The sequence below is a fragment of the Lactuca saligna genome, chromosome 2, assembly GCF_052625555.1.
Source record: "Lactuca saligna cultivar CGN05327 chromosome 2, ASM5262555v1, whole genome shotgun sequence".
In the NCBI taxonomy this organism is placed as follows: Eukaryota; Viridiplantae; Streptophyta; class Magnoliopsida; order Asterales; family Asteraceae; genus Lactuca; species Lactuca saligna.
This window is the reverse complement of record NC_136418.1, coordinates 25,013,083-25,036,141: the sequence shown is the minus strand read 5'-3', so window position 1 is coordinate 25,036,141 and position 23,059 is coordinate 25,013,083. Positions and strand designations below refer to the sequence as shown.

Below are 23,059 nucleotides of genomic sequence, written 5' to 3'. Positions count from 1 at the left end.
CTCACCCCACTCTGTCTGGCCTTATTCTGATTCTAACGTTTTAGTTTTTCAGTTTTAAATCTCATCCATATGATGATATACATTATTTACTACTTGTTACTATATGTACCTATCTATGCATGCTTCAAGAAAACTGTCTTTGGTCATAAATTTGCTTTGAGAAGGATGCGCTAACAAAAGTTAAAAAGATAACACAACATTCAAGGGTTCATATTTAATCAAATTTCAATATCAATTGTAGAAGCATGGAGCCATATAAAAAATTAAAAAAATTAAAAAAAAAATATTCATCTTTTATACCAAACTCTCCAAAAATAATGCAACTATAAGACCAACCCTTCCACATTCTATAAACCGATAACTAAAGTCAGAGTCACCACAAAATGGGGCTAAAATCCCATAACAACATATACCAAGAAAACTTTTACACCATCTTTAAAACTCCAATCAACTTCATGTCCACTGTATAATCATAAAAATTGGAGCTTTTCTTTGATAATTACTCAAAAATATGCCTACTCTTTTTCACCCACTATTTAACACCATTCCAACTAATTTCATGCCCACATTCACCACAAATAGTGGTGCACCCTTGTTTCACACCTTGGCTCCTTAAGGTTAACATATGGGCTAAGTTTGTACATTTTCTTAGCACAAACCGGTCCCTTGAACACACCCGGGTGCACCGAGGTGGCTTCTTGGTTCTAGGTTCCGGTTTCGGTTCGGGTTTGGGTTCGGGTTCAACCTCGTTGTTGGTTGGTTTGAAAACGGGTGTGGGCCCTTCAACCGGGTTTCTTTGCACTTCTTCCCATTCTAGGGTTCTTCTGTATACTTCCCATGCCATGTCTTGTTCTTCTTTTGATAGTTTTTCATCTTCGTTTTCTTGGAGGAGACTTTCATGTTCGTGATAATTCGCAATCCATCTGAATAAACTTGGTATGTTAGGATAAACTTAAGTTTTTCTTTTTATAAAGAGGGAAAGATAGTGAATTATATATTACTTGGGGTGATGTTTACTGAGTAATGCTTCCATGAACTTGTCGGAAGAAACAGTTGCATGAAGAAGAGGATTGAATTGTGTAGCAGCATTGCCATCGAGTTGATCGACTTTATTATTTGATGTATTTAGGCTTTCATCATCACCAAAGGCAAACAAATGCAACATCTCTTCTTTAGATATTGTTCTATGTACTTGTTGTCTATCAACCACTCTTGCTGAAAGACTCTCCTTTGTAACTTATTTATTTGTTCAATTCATTATAAATTATAATTATATTCACTACAAACACGTTGCATGTGTATTCAACTCATGTCATTTTCACTATGAGTCATGTCGATAATGGACAAAAGACATAAATGCCCTTGTTGTCATTTGGCATCATGCATTGGACTAAGACCGAAACTCATGTTCAGTTGAACAAAATTTGCATTATTTTGTCCCGTCCAAAAAGGTGGGACAGAGACTTGCTCTCGATCTCTCTCGTCTGTGGAAAAAGACGAAAACACCCTTCTCATCCTCATCGTGTAAAATAGCACTAGAAAGCTTGTCCATTCCTGTCCTACTCAACAAATGCAGCCTTAGGTTGCATTTGTTGCACATGGTAGCAGTGGACTGGACAAACTTTTGGGTGCTATTTTACACAATGAGGATGAGAAGGGCATTATAGTATTTTTCCACAGACGAGATAGATCGAGAGCAAGTCTCTGTCCCACCTTTTTGGACATGACAAAATAATGCAAATTTTGTTCAACTGAATATGAGTCTCAGTCTCAGTCCAATGCACGATGCCAAATAACAACAAGGACATTTACATCTTTTGTCCATTATTCACAAATGTGATTATTACCTGACATTTATAAATTTTTTCTTCCATTGTCCCATGTGCCATTAGACGGTATGCAAACACGGGCTTTGTTTGTCCATATATGCTATTACAAAAGGGAGTTGAATTTATTTTATATAAAACTGATTAATTAATTAAAGTTGTTCTACTTTGAATTGTTAAAAATTTAGAATTATGATATACCTCCAAGCTCGATAAATAGCATGAAGATCATATGTTGGGTTCCAAGATCCATCAACAATAATAACACGATTAGCAGCATACAGATTAATACCAAGAGATCCAGCTCTGGTTGATATTAAAGTGCATTTGACCCTTTTATTTGAAGGATCATTAAACTTCTCAACTAGTTTTTGTCTCTCTGATCCTTCAGTTCTTCTATCTAGCCTGTTTTTATAAAAATAATTCAATTTTTAAAACCCAAAATAAGATGTACTGTATACAAGGAAAAAACATTAAGCATTAGGTTTAGAGTTTAGGGAATGAATAAGCTATACTAAACCTAATGTAGGAGATAGTTTAGATTTAGAAGGGTATATAAGTTTTTTTAGTATGTAATAACGCACATGTACCAATCTTTTCCTTGTTTCCAACATTTTCGGCTTTTCCATTTGCGGGGTAATTTGGAAAGATGTCTTTCAATCATATCAAGAGTGGCTAAACTTTGAATAAAAACCAGTGCCTAATCTCCAGCATCAGAACACAAGGTTAAAATATCAAGCAGTAAAACAATTTTACCACTGTTTTCAGCATCATAACCATTCTCCTGTAGAAGATCACCCCACGAATTCTGCAAATATTTTTTTTAAATGACATGAATCACATGATCAACTAAAAAGTACAAAAACAAAAACTTGAAACATTATTTACATACCTCCTTAAAAAAGCCACGAACTTTCTTTCTAGTTGATTGGTCTTTTATGTTCCTTATTTTATCTGAAAGAAAAGTGTATGAATATATAATTTGCAAAAAAAAGGAAAAAGAAAATGAAACTTTACCTCCATTGGCCATTGTATAATCCAAATTCTCATCACTAGAACTGTCTTCAAGAAAATTTTCAATAACATTTTCACGTTTCCCACTGTTTCTATCTTTCATTAGTTGCAATATTCCAAGATGATTCCATATCTAGCAAGTGGAAACCATATTACAATAACTTAATAGATTAAGTCATGTTGCGTTTAAGTCTATTAAGTTAAAAAGAATACCTGAGCCAATGCTTGATAACTGGCAAAAAAACTCTTCCTAGTTTTTTATTGAGAAGCCTTCTCTTCAGTGAGTCCATGAACATCAAGGAATTTTTTGTAAAGTACCCTTTGCATAGGAGAAAGCTTCACATCAATTAGAAAAATAGTTTTTGGAGGTAAATCCTTCTTCACAACATTCATATCCATTCTTTGGACATATCCCTTTAGTTGTTCATACAAAATGTGAGATCTTTGGTTCATAATTTTTGTCACACCCGAAAACCATGAATGGCGGAAACATTCTAGGGCGGAGGACGTCATATACAGTATCACAAAAATGAATAGTAGTAAACAAGCGACAACATCATCCATTGCATTAATATTATAATTTCATACATGTGTGTTCTATCAAAGTTATAGACACCAAAAATATACATATCAAAATAAAAGTGAGTCTTGAACGAACTCCATCTTCTCAAAAGCCTGGCACCTGTACCTGTCTAGTGGTGACCTGAGAATACAAGTTATTTTGAAAACGAGTATCAGCTTAATGCTGGTGAGATCATTAGTATATTAATGTCTGAGTTTGTATGAAAATGTTTGAAAGTTGTTTCTGTAAAATGTTTTGTACAATGTTTTGTATAATGTTTGAACTCTCCTAGAAAACCCTATGTTTTCTACTAACCGTAGCCTTCTACCAAGGCATATAGTGTTCGTGTATATGTCTCTTGTTAGAGTGTGTGTTTCCCAAATTCTGACTATCATTAACCAAAAATATAGTTACTATATTACCGTGCATCGTGTGAATATTCACGAAGTGAATGTAATAGGAAAATATTATCGTACCGTAGTATTTGTAATAAGTGACTACCGTGGTACTAACTCCCTTAATACAAAAAGGTGTTTTCAAATAACATGTGATCGACCTGTATCCTGCTACCGAATCTAGTAAAAAACGATGTAAGACGCCGTAAGAAATGACATTTGGCACCTGTAGACTTGCAAGTCCCACTTTAGCGAGCAGCAAGGTGTAGGATAGTCAATCCAGTATAGATCTATACGCAAACTCATACGCTCTCCAATTAAGGAGATTCGGGATACAAGAACGGTCATGGCAGGAAGTGTTGGATTAATGTCTAAGTCCATAACTATATTTGGTATGTACTTGACCCGACCCGGCATGGTCCATTTGGGTTGCACTTCACCGACACAATTTATATGGATAATCTTTTGAGAATAGTATGTTTATGATTAATATTAATATATTATAAGTTCTAATATATTATTATGGAATCATATTATTTAATTAGTATTGATCAAGAATTAATTTATAATTAATTAAGTGATCAAAAGGAACTAATTAAATATGGACTCTTATATATATGGAATGGGCCAAGTTCATTTAGGTTGGGCTAAGCTTTCATGGATAGTCCATGGAGTGTTTAACCCATGGATCCTAGGAAATGAAAGGTCATGGGTATTAGGGTTTAACCCTAATCCTCCACACTATATAAAGATGTCCTTGGTTGGTGAAATTGGCACTAATGTGGTACACCAAGAAGGGCTAGCCAATTTCACTAGAGAGAACCAAGTATCCATATTCTCTAAAGTCTTCCAAGGTGTTTTGGTGATTTGTGATTCCACTTGAGGCTTCCACACTATTGGGGCTAAGCTCTTAAAGCTTGAAGACATCAAGCTACATCAAAAGGTATGTATTCTATCTTGTTACACTCATTGATTTGTATGCTAGATTAGGATAATACCTTGGAAGTTCTTATTTGCATGTATAATAGAGAAAACATAGATCCAAGGTATTTAGGGTTGCATGTACACTTAGGAGTGTTAGAATGCTCAAAACCCAACAGTGGTATCAGAGCCTAGGCTTGTTTTCTTCTTATACTTGCAAAACTTCTTAAAAAATCGAAATTGTTGCTGTCTGATCATCAGACTCGGCGAGTCCATGCCTAAAAAGTGATCAAATCGATCCAACTCGCCGAGTTGGTTCATGCACTCGACGAGTTGGACCCCCAGACAGCATATTTTCGAGGTTTTTGGCTAGAAATGGACTAGGAACATTACCCTAAGTTGTTTTGAACTTATAAACTTGTTTTTCGAAGAGGTAATGTTCATGCTAATCCAATTTTAAAGATAATTGTCAATAGATTCATGTTTTGTATCAGTTTAAGGTTAACCTTAGACTAATTACATGAAAAAGTTTGATTTGAAGTATCTTGTTCTTATGAGTTGCTTAGATTAATAGAAAAGTTAATTGAAATAGTTGTTTTCAATCCATTTTAATCTAAGAGTTGAGTATAAAATGTGTTTGTGTAACTTGTCCTCAAGTTACATGAAGAGTCACATTAAAGACTCATAAAACTCATAAAAGTTGGTAATGGTTACAAAATGAAGAGTCTTGTGTCATTGAATATTTTTTTTATGACTCCATAACTTGTCTTCAAGTTATGGAAGTTCAAGAGTCACTTCATTAAAGAGTAAAAGTGTAACCTTAATTAATTTCATAAGTTATAAAAATAAAGAAAAGTTAATTCTTTTATTAGTTTAAAGTCTTCCATAAGTTATGGAACTTGAAGAGTTTTTGGATTAAAAACTACTTTAAACACATAAGTTATGGAATTAATTAGTTTTTGAATAATTTCAAAAACTTGCCCTCAAGTTTTGGAATTTGAAAAGTGTTCTCTTATGAATACTTTAAATTCCAAGTCAGCCCTTAGAATTTTAAAAGTTAAAATTCAACCCTTACACTTTATAATATTATAAGTTAATAATATATATATATATATATATATATATATATATATATATATATATATATATATATATGTATAAGAGTAAAGTCAGTCTTACCGCTAGTACGCCTCATTCACGAAGCCGGTCTATAAGGTGGGTATAAGGTTGTTGCCTATAAAATGGCAACTTAATGGGTGTCCACTCTCACCCAGCGCTTGCTTGACTGGTGGAGGGTCGTTAGCCGAACGGGTTTGACTGGACTATAATTCTCCCTTCATTAAAAGTATTAATGATAAATACTAAGTAACTAAACTCTTAATAATTCCCAATCTTAGTTACTTAGGAAAAATGTGAATAAGGTGCTAATCCATGAAATTACACTTTGCACTTTGTTTAAGTCGGTTAGTGGAGCGTGTGTGGTTAACCGGCACACTAACTCGTATTTAACAAGGTAGGCAAAGGGTAACTTAATGTTTATCATAGTATCGATGGAGCGTGTGATTAACCGGCACATCGATTGAGGGGTAAACACTTAACGGTACCCAGTAATTTGCGTGGTTACTTCACACCTTCTTTTGTGATCCTTGGCATCCCAGTCACAAAACCTGAAGGGCACACTCGAGATTGAAACATGCCATTGAACAGTTCAATGAATCTCAAAGATCTAGGAGTTTCAAAGCCAATTAAAACCTAATTATACATTTCGTTTATCTTGGTGGGAATTGGTGAATCGTCATTCACCTACCTTCAAATATTTTATAGCTTGGATTACGGCATACCTCTTCTAAGTTATAAAATAGTTTGTTGGGTCCTAGCCTTAATATTTCATATTGGGTGTCATATTAAGGACTTTAAAATCAACTATCTTGAATATCTCCCATAACATGTCTGGTTTAGACATTTATGATCTTCCCAAATCTCTTGAAACAAGCTTTCCTAAATGAAGATGATGTCCCTTCGAAATCATACTTCTTTCACCTCCTCCGATTATTCTCCCTAACCCACAAGTTCAAAGTCACTCAAGCCCTATTGGCAAGGCAAGGTCTAAGTGTGATCACATATTGGAGATGTAGTCACATATTGACAAGCCGAGAGAGTTGGGTGTCAAAGTCTTGAGAAAGTTGGTGGTTCAACTACTTTCTAAGTCACATAGTGAGTTCTTTTGGAACACCTATGAAACAGACTATGACAAGACCCTTAATGATCTTATCTATTTGCTAAGATCAACTTCCTAAAACTTTATGGACATTAAAAATGGTGACACTGTAAATACAGAAAAAGCATTCTCTTCCCAAGGAAAGGGATTGACCATAGTCAACTAGGTTGACCAAATGGTAAAGAGAAAAGGCTAAGTCTGTGATAGTCCCATGTTTCATTACCAAAGGATCCATATGTTTATACTGCCAAAGGAAGGGTCATTAGTTGCGAAGCTGCCAAATTTACCTAAGGATGTTAAAGTCAATAAGGTTGACTCTACTTCAGGTAAAGTCCACTAATCTAACTCTGTTAAGTTTCTATTCTGAGATTCCTGATACATGATGTGACTGGGTCACATGGTAATGTTTTAAGAATCAAAGAAAAGTAAAGGAACTTAAAGAAAGAATATGCTGAATCTGATCGCATAGATGGATTTCTATCGCGTGGTTTGAAAAATCGGATTCTTGAGCTACTTCTTAGGAGTTATGAGATATTGCTTAGGAATAGATAACAACAAGTTTTCATATGGATTGTAAGGATAAGTTTTCCGCATCGTTTTAAAATAAAAGAATTTTTTTTATTTTAAAATATCCTTACAATGGCATTTGAGGAAAAATTGTTGCTTATATGATTCCATTAATAGCAAGAGTGGAAATATGAAATTGATTCTTTCATTTGTGGTAATGTCTAAATTTACCAAATAAAGGAAAGATTCTCATCACCCAAGTCTCAATTGGACCGGAACTTGGAATCATGCAAGGTGTATAGCATGATGAATGAGAAATTTCAAGTATTGGAAAATTAAGACTAATTACTTGTTCACATGGATGTGTGAGTAATGTGAAGCACTAAGGGATTGAGTACACATTCTTGTGCACTGGTCAAGTCCACCACAAAAGATCGATAAGACTATTCGTCATATTTTACTAAAGCTTAGTAAATATGGTTATACTTACAAGCTTAAGTGTAACTCTGAGACATTGGAAAAGGTTCCAATGTAAGGCAGAGCGGATATGAAGAATCAAATTAGGCAGAAGGATAAAAGTTTCTCAAATCTGAAAAGATGGGAGAGTACTTTAGTATCAGTTTTGTGATCATCTTAATGATTAAGAAACCATATCAAAATTAGTTCTCTAAGGAAGTCTTAGTGCATTCTTATGACTAAGAAGAAGGGATCTTGAATTGTTAAAATGGTTAAATCAAGAAGATGAATTATACTTTGTTCCAATACAAGTCTTAGAGTCATACTCCAAGATTGTAATTTGAGTGACATGTCTTTAAGAAGGTTTAAAACATGTGTCAAATGTAAAAGTAAAAGTGTCCTACTCTTGTTCATTTGAAGTTGGTAAGTTGTGATGTTTTGGATAAAACAAAGACCAACTTAGGCCAACTATGTGAAGCATTTGTCTTGATAAAGAATCCGCACTATCCCTTGAATATTTGACAAGAGAGTCTTATATTTCAAGAGGACAGTAGGAGTCTTAAAGGTCTTGAAAGTCTCAAGAACTAATCAAGAATAAAACCTGAAGTTCTTCTATAGCACACGACTTAAGGTTTATAGCCTATCGTGTTGACATATTCTGTGCCCATTCCAATCAAAGTTGGCTTTCCATATGATTTCTTAGAGTTCTCAATTGGTTGCACAACAACTTGGAAGCAATGGCAGGCCCTTGAGCTGCCAGGTGGCAAGAAGTTAAGATTGAGTTCAGTCCATATGAGTTTGGATTTGTCATTATCCTTGTCTTGTGACTATGGTTTTGACAATTCACATGGATAAGAACACATACACCATTAAATCTAAGTGTCATAAGGTTTCTCTCCGATTCATGAAAATGATGGTGAGGAAACACTTTCACTAAGTATATTTTAGTTAGATAGCAATTATGATATTTGCATTCTCAAAGTCGTTAGTGGAGCGTGTGTGGTTTACCGGCACACTAACCTGGACTTGTGAGAAGTGGCAACAAGGTCTAACCATTATGATTACGACATCCATCTTCATAATTGTTTAGACACACAAGTGTGCTATCTAAGGGAAGGTGTATGATTTTGATAAAGTTTTATCAAAACAATCTAGTATCAGAAATCTGAATTTTGGTAAGAAAGTCAATAAAGTATTGATTTCTAGAAGTCCAGCTAATTTCTGAGTACATGTCAAAGCTAGTGGGAGCATAAGTGTTATGCTAATAATCATCATGTTTGTGGGAGCATGATAATTATGATAAAGATTGCAAGTTAGCAATGTTAATTATAGAAAACAAAAGGTTTCAATTGGGAAAAAGTTGTTTTGCTATAATTAAGGGAGAGGAAATTATACTTCATCTCAAATCTATAAGCTTAGATCATGAGGTTTTAATCATTTAGTCAAGGATATATATGAATTTCATGTTGGAATGGCTCAACATAAGGAAATTCTGTATATGGGTCCATTATTTGCATTCTAAAATCCGATTATGATTACGGCATCCCTTTTCATAATCTGAATTATGAGAACTTGGCAAATAGAAATGGAAATGTTATAGCAAAAGACTGGTTTAGGATCGATTACAAAAGGTTTCAATTGGGAAAAAGTTGTTTTGCTATAATTAAGGGAGAGGAAATTATACTTCATCTCAAATCTATAAGCTTAGATCGTGAGGTTTTAATCATTTAGTCAAGGATATATATGAATTTCATGTTGGAACGGCTCAACATAAGGAAATTCTGTATATGGGTCCATTATTTGCGTTCTAAAATTCGATTATGATTACGGCATCCCTTTTCATAATCTGAATTATGAGAACTTGGGAAATAGAAATGGAAATGTTATAGCAAAAGACTGGTTTAGTCTTTATGTGAGACATCATGAATCGTGTTCCATATGCTTCGGAAATAGGATCGATTACATGTGCTATATTCATCATTTCTAAAAAATTTCCAAATGCCTGGGGCATTAAGAAGGGAAAAAGTTTAGAACTAGATATGACTAAAAGGATTAAAACATTGTCGAGGACAATCTAAGGTTTACCAAAGATTGGTTGCTAAAGGACAGTTGGAAGTATAGTGATAATTCTGGAAGGACCATATTGACATAATCTATAAGGAGGCAACTCGTGTTCAGAAGTGATAGTCAAAATGGAATCTGGAAATGTTTCAAAGTCAGAAATTTCAATCTGTGTAAGATTAAGGAAACTTAATGCAAGATGGATGTTTCCAAGGAGTTGATCTTCTTTGGAATGCTCTGTAATGTTTTTTGTCAAGTCTTTATGACTTTGTGCATAATAATTACAAGAGGATTAATGCATATAAAGTTTAGAATCTAGCAGATTTCAGTAAATGGCATGAATTTGGAATTCTTGCATTTGCAGTAAGGATTTGGGAGTGTGAAAAGAGAATCATTGAAGTTATGTTCAATTGATCTAGTTCACAAAGTAAAGATCGTAGACAAACATAGTATGCATACTTGGTGTGTGGCATGACTAGTGTTTAGAAAAAAAAAACATAGTGTACATGCTTGGAGCATGGGACAACTATTGTTTTAAATTCAAGAATAAAGTTGATAGCTGAAACAGTATACAATGAATAATGTGTAATCATATGGTGATAAATAAAAGGTCTTTTATTTATGTTCATAGGTTTTGATACCATATTGGATTCAATTATTCTTGTGTTTCACTTTGCATGTTTTGACTTCCCGAATAAACTAGGTTATTCATCTGGAATGACTATGTTATTTAAACCATCCACAGTCAGTCATATGTTGGAAGTAGATATGAATTAAGACTGTCATGGGTTGGCTTGTAAAGGTCTAAGGTGTTGGACAAAGGGCTACAACACTCATGAGTGCTCATAAGTTCTGAGTATTGGATTCAACCCGTGCTCATTGGAATCACTTCATGGATTTTATCACGAGTGATCATGAGACGATAATATCTTATATTCTTCAAACCTAGAGATATGAGTTGTTACTATGAGTTAGTTGTACATTGATTGCACGAAAACGCATTTGGTAACTCGGTGCTATAAAACGTGCCTTTGTGTATGATTCAACAAGTAGTAGAGCAAGCCATATGAGTCAAAGTTTATCCATTCCTTTTACCTTCAGGATGAAAGCGATATCTGTGGGCCCCTCGATGATTTGATGATGACAAATGGAAGTGCTCGGCCGGGACAGGACTAATTTGATTTGTTCAATTAGTCAGTCGTCATAAATAGGAAATCGGGAAACAACAAATGGATAGAGAGAATGATTATAATGCATGTCTCAGTCCATATGATATCTAGAATGGAGGAATATATGATCCCTTATCTAATGGACAAGTTCGTTAACAAGATCAGAGTTCGATAGCGGCTTTAAGAGCTACGATTGGCAGTTAGGTTTGAAGTCATACGCAATAATAGTTTTAGACTTATCCAAGTGGGAGACTGTTGGATTAATGTCTAAGTCCTTAACTATATTTGGTATGTACTTAACTCGACCCGGCATGGTCTATTTGGGTTGCACTTCACCGACACAATTTATATGGATAATCTTTTGAGAATAGTATGTTTATGATTAATATTAATATATTATAAGTTCTAATATATTATTATGGAATCATATTATTTAATTAGTATTGATCAAGAATTAATTTATAATTAATTAAGTGATCAAAAGGAACTAATTAAATATGGACTCTTATATATATGGAATGGGCCAAGTTCATTTAGGTTGGGCTAAGCTTTCATGGATAGTCCATGGAGTGTTTAACCCATGGATCCTAGGAAATGAAAGGTCATGGGTATTAGGGTTTAACCCTAATCCTCCACACTATATAAAGATGTCCTTGGTTGGTGAAATTGGCACTAATGTGGTACACCAAGAAGGGCTAGCCAATTTCACTAGAGAGAACCAAGTATCCATATTCTCTAAAGTCTTCCAAGGTGTTTTGGTGATTTATGATTCCACTTGAGGCTTCCACACTATTGGGGCTAAGCTCTTAAAGCTTGAAGACATCAAGCTACATCAAAAGGTATGTATTCTATCTTGTTACACTCATTGATTTGTATGCTAGATTAGGATAATACCTTGGAAGTTCTTATTTGCATATATAATAGAGAAAACATAGATCCAAGGTATTTAGGGTTGCATGTTCACTTAGGAGTGTTAGAATGCTCAAAACCTAACAGGAAGTGCCATGACCCGCTCAATGGTTCACATAACTGCATAAACATATATGAAATAAATGTGCTAACTGAAAGTGTAATCTTTCTCTGTCTAGCCTGTGTGTACTAAAATGTTCTGTGTGTGCTAGCTGTAATGTATGTTCTCTCTATCTAGCATGTATAGTAATGTACTGTGTGTACTACTCGAAGTGACTCATGAATGAACTGACTCATTGTATGTTTCTTTGTTCTAGTTATAGTATTAGTATTCTCCTGTGCTACCCCTATGGTAACTTACTAATGATGTAACTGGTACATATGAATCTGGAAGTATACCCTTGCTACCCAAGGGCACTGAATGAACTGGAAGGACCTTTATGACTATATATGTAAAAATGATATATAATTAATATTTAAACTGTAACGACCAAAAATTTCAACAAAATTTAACTTTTCAAAAACAACCCATTTTAATCATGTTATTACAAAAAGGTTTTCAATACATTTATTATCAGAGTATTCCCATATGCATATCATAAAACATAAATACGAGGAGCGGTACAATCACGCCTTTGCCTTGCCACGGTCTCCTGAAGAACCTGAAAAACACTAAACCACAACTGTAAGCCCGAAAGCTTAGTGAGATACCCCTAAAATACCAACCACATATACCACACACATAACATGTTATATCATATCGAATCACAGAACAGCCATGCATATTGGGTCTACCGTGTGATTGGTCCGCCGCACCGGCCAATAGTCCACCTGGTCCACCCTCTGTGTCTAGCCATATACATCAAGTCTGTAGTGTGGTTGGTCCGCCCGCACGGGGGTTTCAATCCACCTGGTCCACTCTCTGAGTCTACAGTATGACTGGTTCGCTGGCACCAGGCCTTCAGTCGGCCTGGTCCACTCTCCGAGCCTAGGCACGTCTGGTCCGTCCTCGTGGGGACTACAGCCTATCCAGACCGCTCGCTGGGCCTTCCGAATAATCGGTCCGCCATGGGTATGTTGGCTTACAGTACGAACCAGGTCCCGCCTCAACCCAACCCCAGTCAAACAACCATGTACACATAAACATACAATCACATAACAATTCATATTCAGTCAAACCGATCTAGCAGATCACGTAACACAACATACTCTAAGCAGGATACCAACCTAACCGGTCACTAGCATAGCATCATCCTATATACCAGGATACTGACCTTAACCAGGTCTCTAACGAATACCATCCTAACTAGCAGGATGCAAACATAGTAAAACAACAACATAACAACAATATCCAGATTACAATCTGATAAAGGGCCGTCCTTAGTGCCTTAGAGCCTATTGATATAGTGAGGATAACTCACCTCGCAACTGCTGACTGGAAAGATAAGATCGAGATGCTCTAACCACTGACACGATCTCCACCACTGGCTAGCACCAACACTGAACTCAATCAAAAGCCAACAATTACCAAAATGCCCTTAGAAATCAACTGGTCAACTCTTGGTCAAAGTCAAAGTCCAAGTCAACCTTCTGGCTGACTCTACTCGCCGAGTTAGCCTGCTGACTCACTGAGTCCCCCAATACTGAAAAGGACCCCCTTCCAACTCACTGATTCATCCCTTAACTCACCGATTCTTAGCTTAACCAGGAAAAGCTAAGACCTCAAGAACAGACTCGTCAAGAACAGACTCGCTGAGTCCAAGGCTATCTTCAACCAACTCGCCGAGTTGTTCTTCAAACTCGTCGAGTTCCTGCCCGCCTTCAAGCAACTCGCCGAGTACACCCTTGTGACTCGCCGAGTACTACTAGTTCTTAACCCATACAGAAGCCTTTCAGGCCATGCAATTCATCCAAAATGTAGATCTACCCTTCTACAACCCTTCTATCACGTAAAGTGGCAAACTTTACATGAATCCAGAGAGATCTAGGCATTTACACTCTAGGTCTAGGGTTTGGGACAAGATGGCTTCACCAATCACTCAATAACAGGGACTTTAATGCACTCTAGACCTTCTCCATTCCAGATCTGAGGTAGCAACCTCAGATTTAACCTTCAAACTCTAAATACCACAAGCCAAACTTTCCATACAACCCAAAATGATGAATCTACATGAATAGCAGCCCAAAAATGAGATAATACCTAAAAGAGAAGCCCCCAACAACAAGGAATCCGAATCTAAGCAATGCCCCTTACTCCAAGCCTCCTAACTCTCCAAGATCTTCCTCCAAATATCTTCTCCAAGGCTCAAATGCACTCAAATCCTTCATAATCACGTTTCTAGAGTTTTTTGTACTTCAAGGGAAGGTAAGGAGGCTGGGGAGAGGGTATAATGTCCTTTATATAGGGCTCATTCCCCGAAATTAAGGTTTTCTTCGCACAGTGCCTACTCGCTGAGTCCAGCTTTGGACTCGCCGAGTTGACCGCTTAACACGCTGTTGAAAACGTTTTTATATGTGACCATCACTGAAACAAAATGAACTATTTTTGTGTTATCTAACAAATATTATCAGTTATTTCAGGTTACATGAAGTCGTGACCAAACGGAAAATACGAAAATAGGCGAATGACAGAAAACGTATAGACAAGAAAATCTAGATGTGCGACTGAACACTTTCAACTATATATATATATATATATATATATATATATATATATATATATATATATATATATATATATATATATATATATATATATATATATATATATATATATGGAAGAGTCAACAAACAAAGAAAAGTCAAGGAAATTAAAATAGCCAACCCATTCCTACGTTTTTTGCTACTAGCCTCTACCACAACTTGAAATACCATCCATTACTTTAAACCAAAAACTCAAGTGCACTAGTCCTAGATATTTGTTTCATATGTATATATGTATACGTTAGTATGTAGTATGTGTTCATTTGTTGTTTGTAATACTTCCTAATATATATATATATATATATATATATATATATATATATATATATATATATATATATATATGTATATATATATATGTATGTATTATATTTGTATGTGGAAAAGTCAAGAAAGGGAAGAAGAAACTCACGTATCCTACTCCTAGTACCACTTGCGCTTCCTACACCTACTAGCACTTGGATATCACAACTACATCTTCTAACCAACTCAAAGTTAAAGTACCTTAGATATTTTTCTTTTGCTTCACCATATATACGTGTGCATGTATATGGTTTGAAAGTGTGTGTCCTTTTTTTGTAATACCTCCAGCTACATCTCCATACACAAAAAAAAACTCTCCCAACCAAGAATACCACCTCCCTCTTCAAAAACAACTTTTGCAACTTCAATCTTCAAGAACAACTTTTGCAACTTCAACCTTCAAGAACAACTAAAACAACCTCCAAATACCTTCCAAAAACCCTCCTTAAACCTCCTCCAAAAACCCTTTGAAATAACCACAACCATCACCACCTTGCTGTTTTTCGACATCAGAATCTTCAAGTCAAAAACGAAGAAAACTGGGCTCGTTACAAGCAAAAAAGGACTAGGGAGATTTTCACCATCAATTCTTCAGGACCTTAACTACATCTACAAATTTTCGTGGACGATTTTGACCACGGGAAACCCCAGAGAGACGCGAGAGAGAAATGGATATCCAGAGAGATTTTATGAAAACTGAAGGTTTTTAATCTGTGTATGCAAGGATCTGCGCGAACACGACCCGTGTTGTTTTTGCCTAAATCAACACGACCCGTGTTCAGTATTTTGACCTTTAAAACCTTCTAAAAACCTCCTACACGACCCGTGTCACTTGTGCCTTATTCTACACGACCCGTGTTCAGAAGCTTCATCAAGAAAACCCTCCAAAACCACCCTCCTACACGACCCGTGTCACTTGTGCCTTATCTTACACGACCCGTGTGCATGTTTTTACCCAAAAATACTTCAAATACAAATACATAAACCCATGTATTTTGTACCCTTTTGTAAACACTTGTTTTACATAAAATCGAGCTTTAAATGAACTTTTGTTACTTATCCAATGCCGGATTGATCTTTGAACTAATATAGACCAGTCGCTCCAAGAGTCCCAATATCGACCAGTCCATTCAAAGAACATATATTGACCAGTCGCTCCAAGAGTCCCAATATCGACCAGTCCATTCAAAGAACAAATATCGACCAGTCGCTTCATGAGTCCGGTTCAGTCAATTTATTGACGAACCTACTTGATATATATTTATATATTTATATACTTTATTATAGCTTTACGTCATTTAAATATAGTCATTTATATTATTTATAGCTTTATGTCATTTAAATACAGTCATTTATATTATTTATAGTTTAACGTCATTTAAATACAGTCATTTATATTATTATAGCTTTCAGTCATTTACAGCTTTCATATTTATACTTATTCCGCAATTCTTATTCTTTATATATATATCTATCTTATATCTTAAACTAATATATCTGTCACACAGTAACTGGTAACCGAGCCTTTTGTTGTGGTGATCAGATTGTTATATTTCCAACAAATCGGTATCTGAGCTGATATATAAAAGGAATAATATCCAACAATTGGTATCAGAGCTTGTGTGATTTACCTTGAAATTTTTGTCGAAAAACTTTTGGTTATAGCGTTTATAAACCTTCCATAAGCTTTTCTTTAAAAATTTCATTTTAATATCACTTGTTCAAAATCCTTTCAAAAAAAAATGTCTTTGGCAAATTACTCCAACATGAACTCTGTCTCCATTGCAAATAGCTTAGGATCTGGTTCACGGGCACCCATACTTATTCCTGAAGAGTATAATTCGTGGGTTGGCCGTATGAATCTTCATCTTAATGCTATAAATGAAGATGTCTGGAAGTGTGTAGAAGGAACATATGTTACTCCAGAAAATATGGCTACTCTTGCTACAAATCATGCCACTCAAGTTGAAATTACAAAAAAGTTGGAACTCCAAGCCAAAAAGGAACTTGTTTCTGGAATACCTCACAGTATTCTAAGTCAAATGGATGACATTATACTGTTAACCGCAAATCAAATTTGGGAGAATTTGAAAAATCGTTTTTGTGGAAATAAAAGAATCATCGGAAACAAAAGAACATCTGTTTTGAATGAATTCGATAATTTCAAAATGCTTTCATCAGAAACCATCCATGATGCTCATGATAGGTTCAATTTGATTATGGTTAAAATGAACAATTTGGGTATCAAAAAGACACAACACGAGATAAATCTCAAGTTTTTAAACAATCTTTTCGAAAGCTGGAAAATGGTTAAACTCATTATTCAGGGAAATCCAGCTATTCATACTGAATCTTTGTACAACTTGTATGGAGAACTTCAATCGTATGAATCCTCGATTGACCCACCAACCATTGCAGCTTTTGGAGGACCACTTGCACTTGTGTCCACAACTTCTCAAAACCAAACACCTTTCAATGATCAAAACTTTAATCATTTTAATCAGACTACATCTTTTCAAAACCAAGCCTTCCAGTCTGATTCAAATGATGAAGCAGATTATCAACAACTGTGTGCGTTGGTTGCAAACACAAATCTCCAGAGATTTATCCCAAATCATGGTCAATCAAATTTTAGACCAAAATTTCAACCAAGACCATCTTTTGGACTAAATAACTCAAGTTTTCAACCAAGGCCATCTTTTGGTCAAAACAACTCAGGTTTTCAACCTAGACCTTACTTTGGACAAAATTCTCAAAGACCTTCTTTCCAAAATAACTCAAACCAAGGTTTTCAAAACCAGGGATTTCAAAACGATCCCAACTCAGGTCATAATCACAATCCAAACAACAGTTTTCAAAATCAAAACAGAGGTTTCCAAAATCAAGGTTACAACAATCAAAACAATGGTTTTCAAAACAACCAAAATTTTGGATTCCAACAAAACCATTCTCAACCTTCCCAACAAGCCCAAACTCAAACACCTGAAAGACTTCCGATTAAAAGTCAAAAGGATGATAGTGATGAAGAAGTGATCATTTGTCACAACTGCAAAGGAACAAATCACTATGCCAGAGAATGTCGAGCCAAAAACAAAACCAAAATCAAAGACTCAGCATACTATGCTCAAAGAGCCGATGAATTGAAGAAACTGGAAAACCAAGAAAAGCAAAGAGCATTGATGGCAATCCATGAACCAAGTGTGGAATACTGGCCAACTTCTGATGACGAAGCTGAACACGAACCAACACAATCAAACTTCTGCTTCGTAGCTAGTGTTGAAATACCTTCAAGAGCTCCAAACGTCATAGAACAGGTATGGTCTATGATCTCTGAACTTGGTTTTTCAAAAACAATTTTTGAGTCTCACATAACCAAAATTGAGACTAGTCTGGAAGTTGATCTCAAAACATATCATGACACAATGGTCAATTATGATATTTGCAAATCTGAGTTACAAACCTTGCAACTCAAATTTGGAGAATCAACAAGAACAAAAAGCAAATTGGAAAGAGACGTTGAAAGAAAATCAGAAGATTATAATCACGTCTTGGAACAATTAAATCAGTCCCTAATTCAGAAAAGGGATTTGGAACTAAAAAATCAGTCAGTCATTTCTTCTGAAATAAAAGATGTTTTAGAAATGGAAATCCTTCAGTTGAAACAAAACTTTCAAGAATCAACTGACAAATACAACGTTTTAAATGAAAAGCTGACTGATTCTTTAAAACAAATCAATTCTCTTGAAACCGAGAATAAAAGACTGATATGGAATATGGATTCTATCAAAGTTGCCAGAAAACTAAGTGATGATATTTTCACCAAGGCAAACACCTTGGGAACTGGCAAAATTGATACGAATTATAGACCAGGAATTGGAAGAGAATCCTTTGAAATTGAACAAGCAAAATAGGAAAACATGACGAATTGTGAAAACTCTGAATCTACTCTACCAAATCTTTTCACATCTGTTAATGAGGAAGATTCAGATGAAGAAACAGTTATCAACTGTAGTCCAGATGATACTGCTTTCAGTGTTTCCAAAAAGTCTTTCAAAAGAGTTGTAAATTCTGAAACACACTCTGCAAGTTCTTTAACTCACCAAATCAAAAATACCGATGGAACCACAAAACTCAAAAACTTTTTGAATGGAGAAAATTCCTCTTATGAGGATGGTAGTACTTCTATACCAACTGCTTTTCCTACAATGACTTCATCAATTGTTGGAAAAACTAGTCTGGGACAAAAATACTCCAAGAAACAACAAACAAGCAAAAAATCCATTCAAGTCACCAAAACCCCACTAATCAAACCAAACCTTTTTGAAAAACAACCAAAGAAACCAAACGTCATACCTCATAAACAGGTATCCAAACAAAAACCAAAATCTTTTCAAAAACCTTTTGAAAACCGCTTTCAAGATATTACTTTTAATCATTCAAGGAACTTTCAAAAACCATCACATCCGAAAGTTTCAAACCATCATCCTCAAAAAGCTTTTCAAAACCGCCCATCACATCCCAGATATGAAGAAAACTTTTCAAACAAACCTTCACATCTAGGATATCTTTCACCAAATCACAGATCTTATCAACCCACACGTTTTCAAAAACAAATCGCATTTTGGGTAAAATTGATAGATCAAATCAAACCTCAACCATTCCATCGTTATAAACCAAACCATTACAATAATGTGAAGTCAAATGATAAAAGAAATTCATTAAGAAAAGCACCCAAAATAACAACTGACAAACCAGGACCCATTCAGATTTGGGTACCTAAAGTTTCTGTCTGATTGTAGGTACTTAATGCTGGAGAACCCAATGATGATACATGGTATATTGATAGTGGCTGCTCCAAGCATATGACAGGAAACCGGAACTACTTACGTGACTTCAAACCTATACAAACCAATCAAGATGTTACCTTCGGCAACAACATGAAAGCAAAAATCAAAGGTTATGGAAACATAACAAATGGTAATTTTACCATAAAGAAAGTTGCCTTCGTCGATGACCTGAAACACAACCTCATCAGTGTTTCTCAACTGTGTGATAACAATCTTGAAGTTCTTTTCACCAAACAACGAAGCTTGATCATGGACGCCAAAACCAAAGATGTTATAGTTGATTCTGACCGTGCCGGAAATATGTATCCACTTGACATGGATCTTATCTATGGTAAACCCGATATATGTCTGCTATCTAAAGCCCCAGCAGATATTAGTTGGTTATGGCACCGCCGCCTTTCCCATCTAAACTTTGGGTACATCAACAAATTAATCGGCGATGATCTTGTTCGAGGGCTACCACTTCTGAAGCTTGATAACGAAACTCTTTGTGCCGCATGTGAAAAAGGAAAACTTTCCAAATCCACTCACAAAAGCATCTCAGAATCTAGTGTGTCCGAACCACTAGAGTTGTTGCACATAGACCTTTGTGGCCCTGCCAAAACCCAAACCATTCAAGGGAAGAAGTACATTCTTGTTGTCGTTGATGGTTTCTCGCGCTTTACTTGGGTCTTTTTCTTAAGACTAAAATCAGAAGCACCTGAAGAGATGATCAACTTCATCAAACAAATCGAGCTGAAGTTGAAACGACCTGTTCGAAGAATCCGAAGTGATAATGGTTTAGAGTTCAAAAACAATACTCTAGATTCATTTCTCAAAGACAAAGGAATTGAACACAACTTCTCAGCCCCATACACTCCACAACAGAACGGTGTTGTCGAAAGAAGGAACCGAACTCTATGTGAAGCTGCAAGATCAATGCTTATCTTCGCTGATCTGCCACAATACTTCTGGGCAGAAGCAATATCCACAGCTTGCTATACTCAAAATCGTTCCTTAATCCATAAACATCTTCATAAAACACCATATGAAGTCATTAACAACCGAAAACCAAACATCAAATTTTTCCATATTTTCGGTTGTCGATGCTTCGTAAAGAATAATAAAGATCACCTTTCAAAATTTGAATCAAGGTCGGACGAAGGAATTTTCCTTGGTTACTCTTTTTCTTCAGCTGCTTATCGAGTACTGAATAAACGTACTAGAGTAATTGAAGAAAGTACCGATGTTCATTTCGATGAATTTTATGTTAGGAAATTGGATCTTGAACATTTTGGTTCAAAAATGATTGAAAATATTTTTCAAAATCCAATTCAACAAACACCTTCTCCTGACATAGACATTGAAATCGATCTTGATTTGCTTTTTGAACAACCAAAAACCGCTTACAATTCTGAACTTCTAACTACTTTAATTGACCCTACAGGAACACCCAGTGAAGTAATTCCACAAACAAACCAAAATGATGCAAATCAATCCGAGGGGGAACCACCAACACATACTTCCTCTTTGGAACAAACACCAAATCCTCCTTTAAACACCCCATCCCCAAATAGCCAAAACAATCCCGATGCATCATTTATGGGGGAACCTTCAAACCTATTCCAAGATGAAACGCCCGGAGAAGAACAATGGGATACTGAAACTCCAATTATTATAGCGGATGAGAATCGCTTAATAAAGTGGACCAGAAATCATCCAACAGACCAAATCATCGGAGATCCCAACATAGGCATTCAGACTAGAGGCGCATCCACAAATGAATGTTTATTTGGAGCCTTCTTATCCACGACCGAACCCAAAACCATACATTCTGCTATAAAAGATCCAGATTGGGTAAAAGCTATGCAAGAAGAGCTAGCAGAATTTGAAAGAAACGACGTATGGAATCTTGTTCCTACTCCACCCGATGTTACTGTTATAGGTTCAAGATGGGTATACAGAAACAAGATTGACGATCAAGGAATCATTTGTCGAAACAAGGCACGTCTTGTAGTCAAAGGATATTCACAACAAGAGGGAATCGACTACGATGAAACATATGCTCCAGTTGCCCGAATTGAAGCAATTCGCATCTTTCTTGCCTATGCTGCACATAAGAATTTCAAAGTATTCCAAATGGATGTTAAATGTGCATTCCTACATGGAGAGATAGATCGTGAAGTATACATCCAACAACCACCAGGTTTCGAAGATCCCAAATTTCTAGATCACAGCTTTAAATTGCAGAAAGCTGTCTACGGCTTGAAACAAGCACCTCGAGCTTGGTATGCCACGTTGTCAACCTTTCTCGAAGAATCAGGTTTTAAAAGAGGTTCAATTGATCAAACACTCTTTCGTAAAATCTTTAATAAACATCTGTTAATCGTACAAATATATGTTGATGACATTATTTTCGGTTCTACTGATGAATCTTTAAGTGTTAAGTTTGCAGATCTAATGAAGAGCAAATTTGAAATGAGCATGATTGGGGAGATGACTACTTTTCTCGGACTTCAAATCAAACAGTCAACTGATGGCATTTTCATCAACCAAGAGAATTATGTCAAAAACCTACTCACTCGTTTTTCAATGGAAAAATCCAATACCGCAAAAACCCCAATGGCTTTTGGATACAAAATTGATGCAGACTTAAATGGCAAACCCGTTGACCAGAAAAGATATCGTGGAATGATCGGATCACTCTTGTACCTCATTGCCAGCAGACCTGACATCATGTTTTCTACATGTGTTTGTGCTAGATACCAAGCAAATCCTATGGAATCCCATGTAGTTGCTGTGAAACGCATCTTCAAATACCTTAAAGGCACTCCCAAACTTGGCCTTTGGTATCCAGCTAAATCCGATTTTCAGCTGAACGCTTTCACCGACTCAGACTACGGAGGATGCAAGCTAGATAGGAAGAGTACATCTGGTAGCTGTCAATTCCTAGGAGGTAGACTAGTGAGTTGGACTTCAAAGAAACAGACTTGTGTATCCACATCAACAGCAGAAGCTGAATATGTCGCTGCCGCCAGCTGTTGTTCACAAGTCATATGGATGCAAACTCAACTGCGTGACTATGGCTTCAAAATCTCACAAATTCCCATATTTTGTGACTCAACCAGTGCAATTGCCATTTCTCACAATCCCGTTCACCATTCCATGACAAAGCACATCGACATTCGA

The 23,059-nt window shown here is 35.8% G+C and overlaps 2 pseudogenes; both read right to left on the bottom strand.

The window, feature by feature from the left end:
• Nucleotides 1–532: 532 nt before the first annotated feature.
• On the bottom strand, nt 533–1,552 carry LOC145029609 (protein CHROMATIN REMODELING 20 pseudogene; annotated as a pseudogene).
• A 450-nt stretch (nt 1,553–2,002) lies between these two features.
• The window catches only part of LOC145028701 (protein CHROMATIN REMODELING 20-like), a 44,013-nt pseudogene continuing 22,956 nt past the window's right edge, over nt 2,003–23,059 (bottom strand).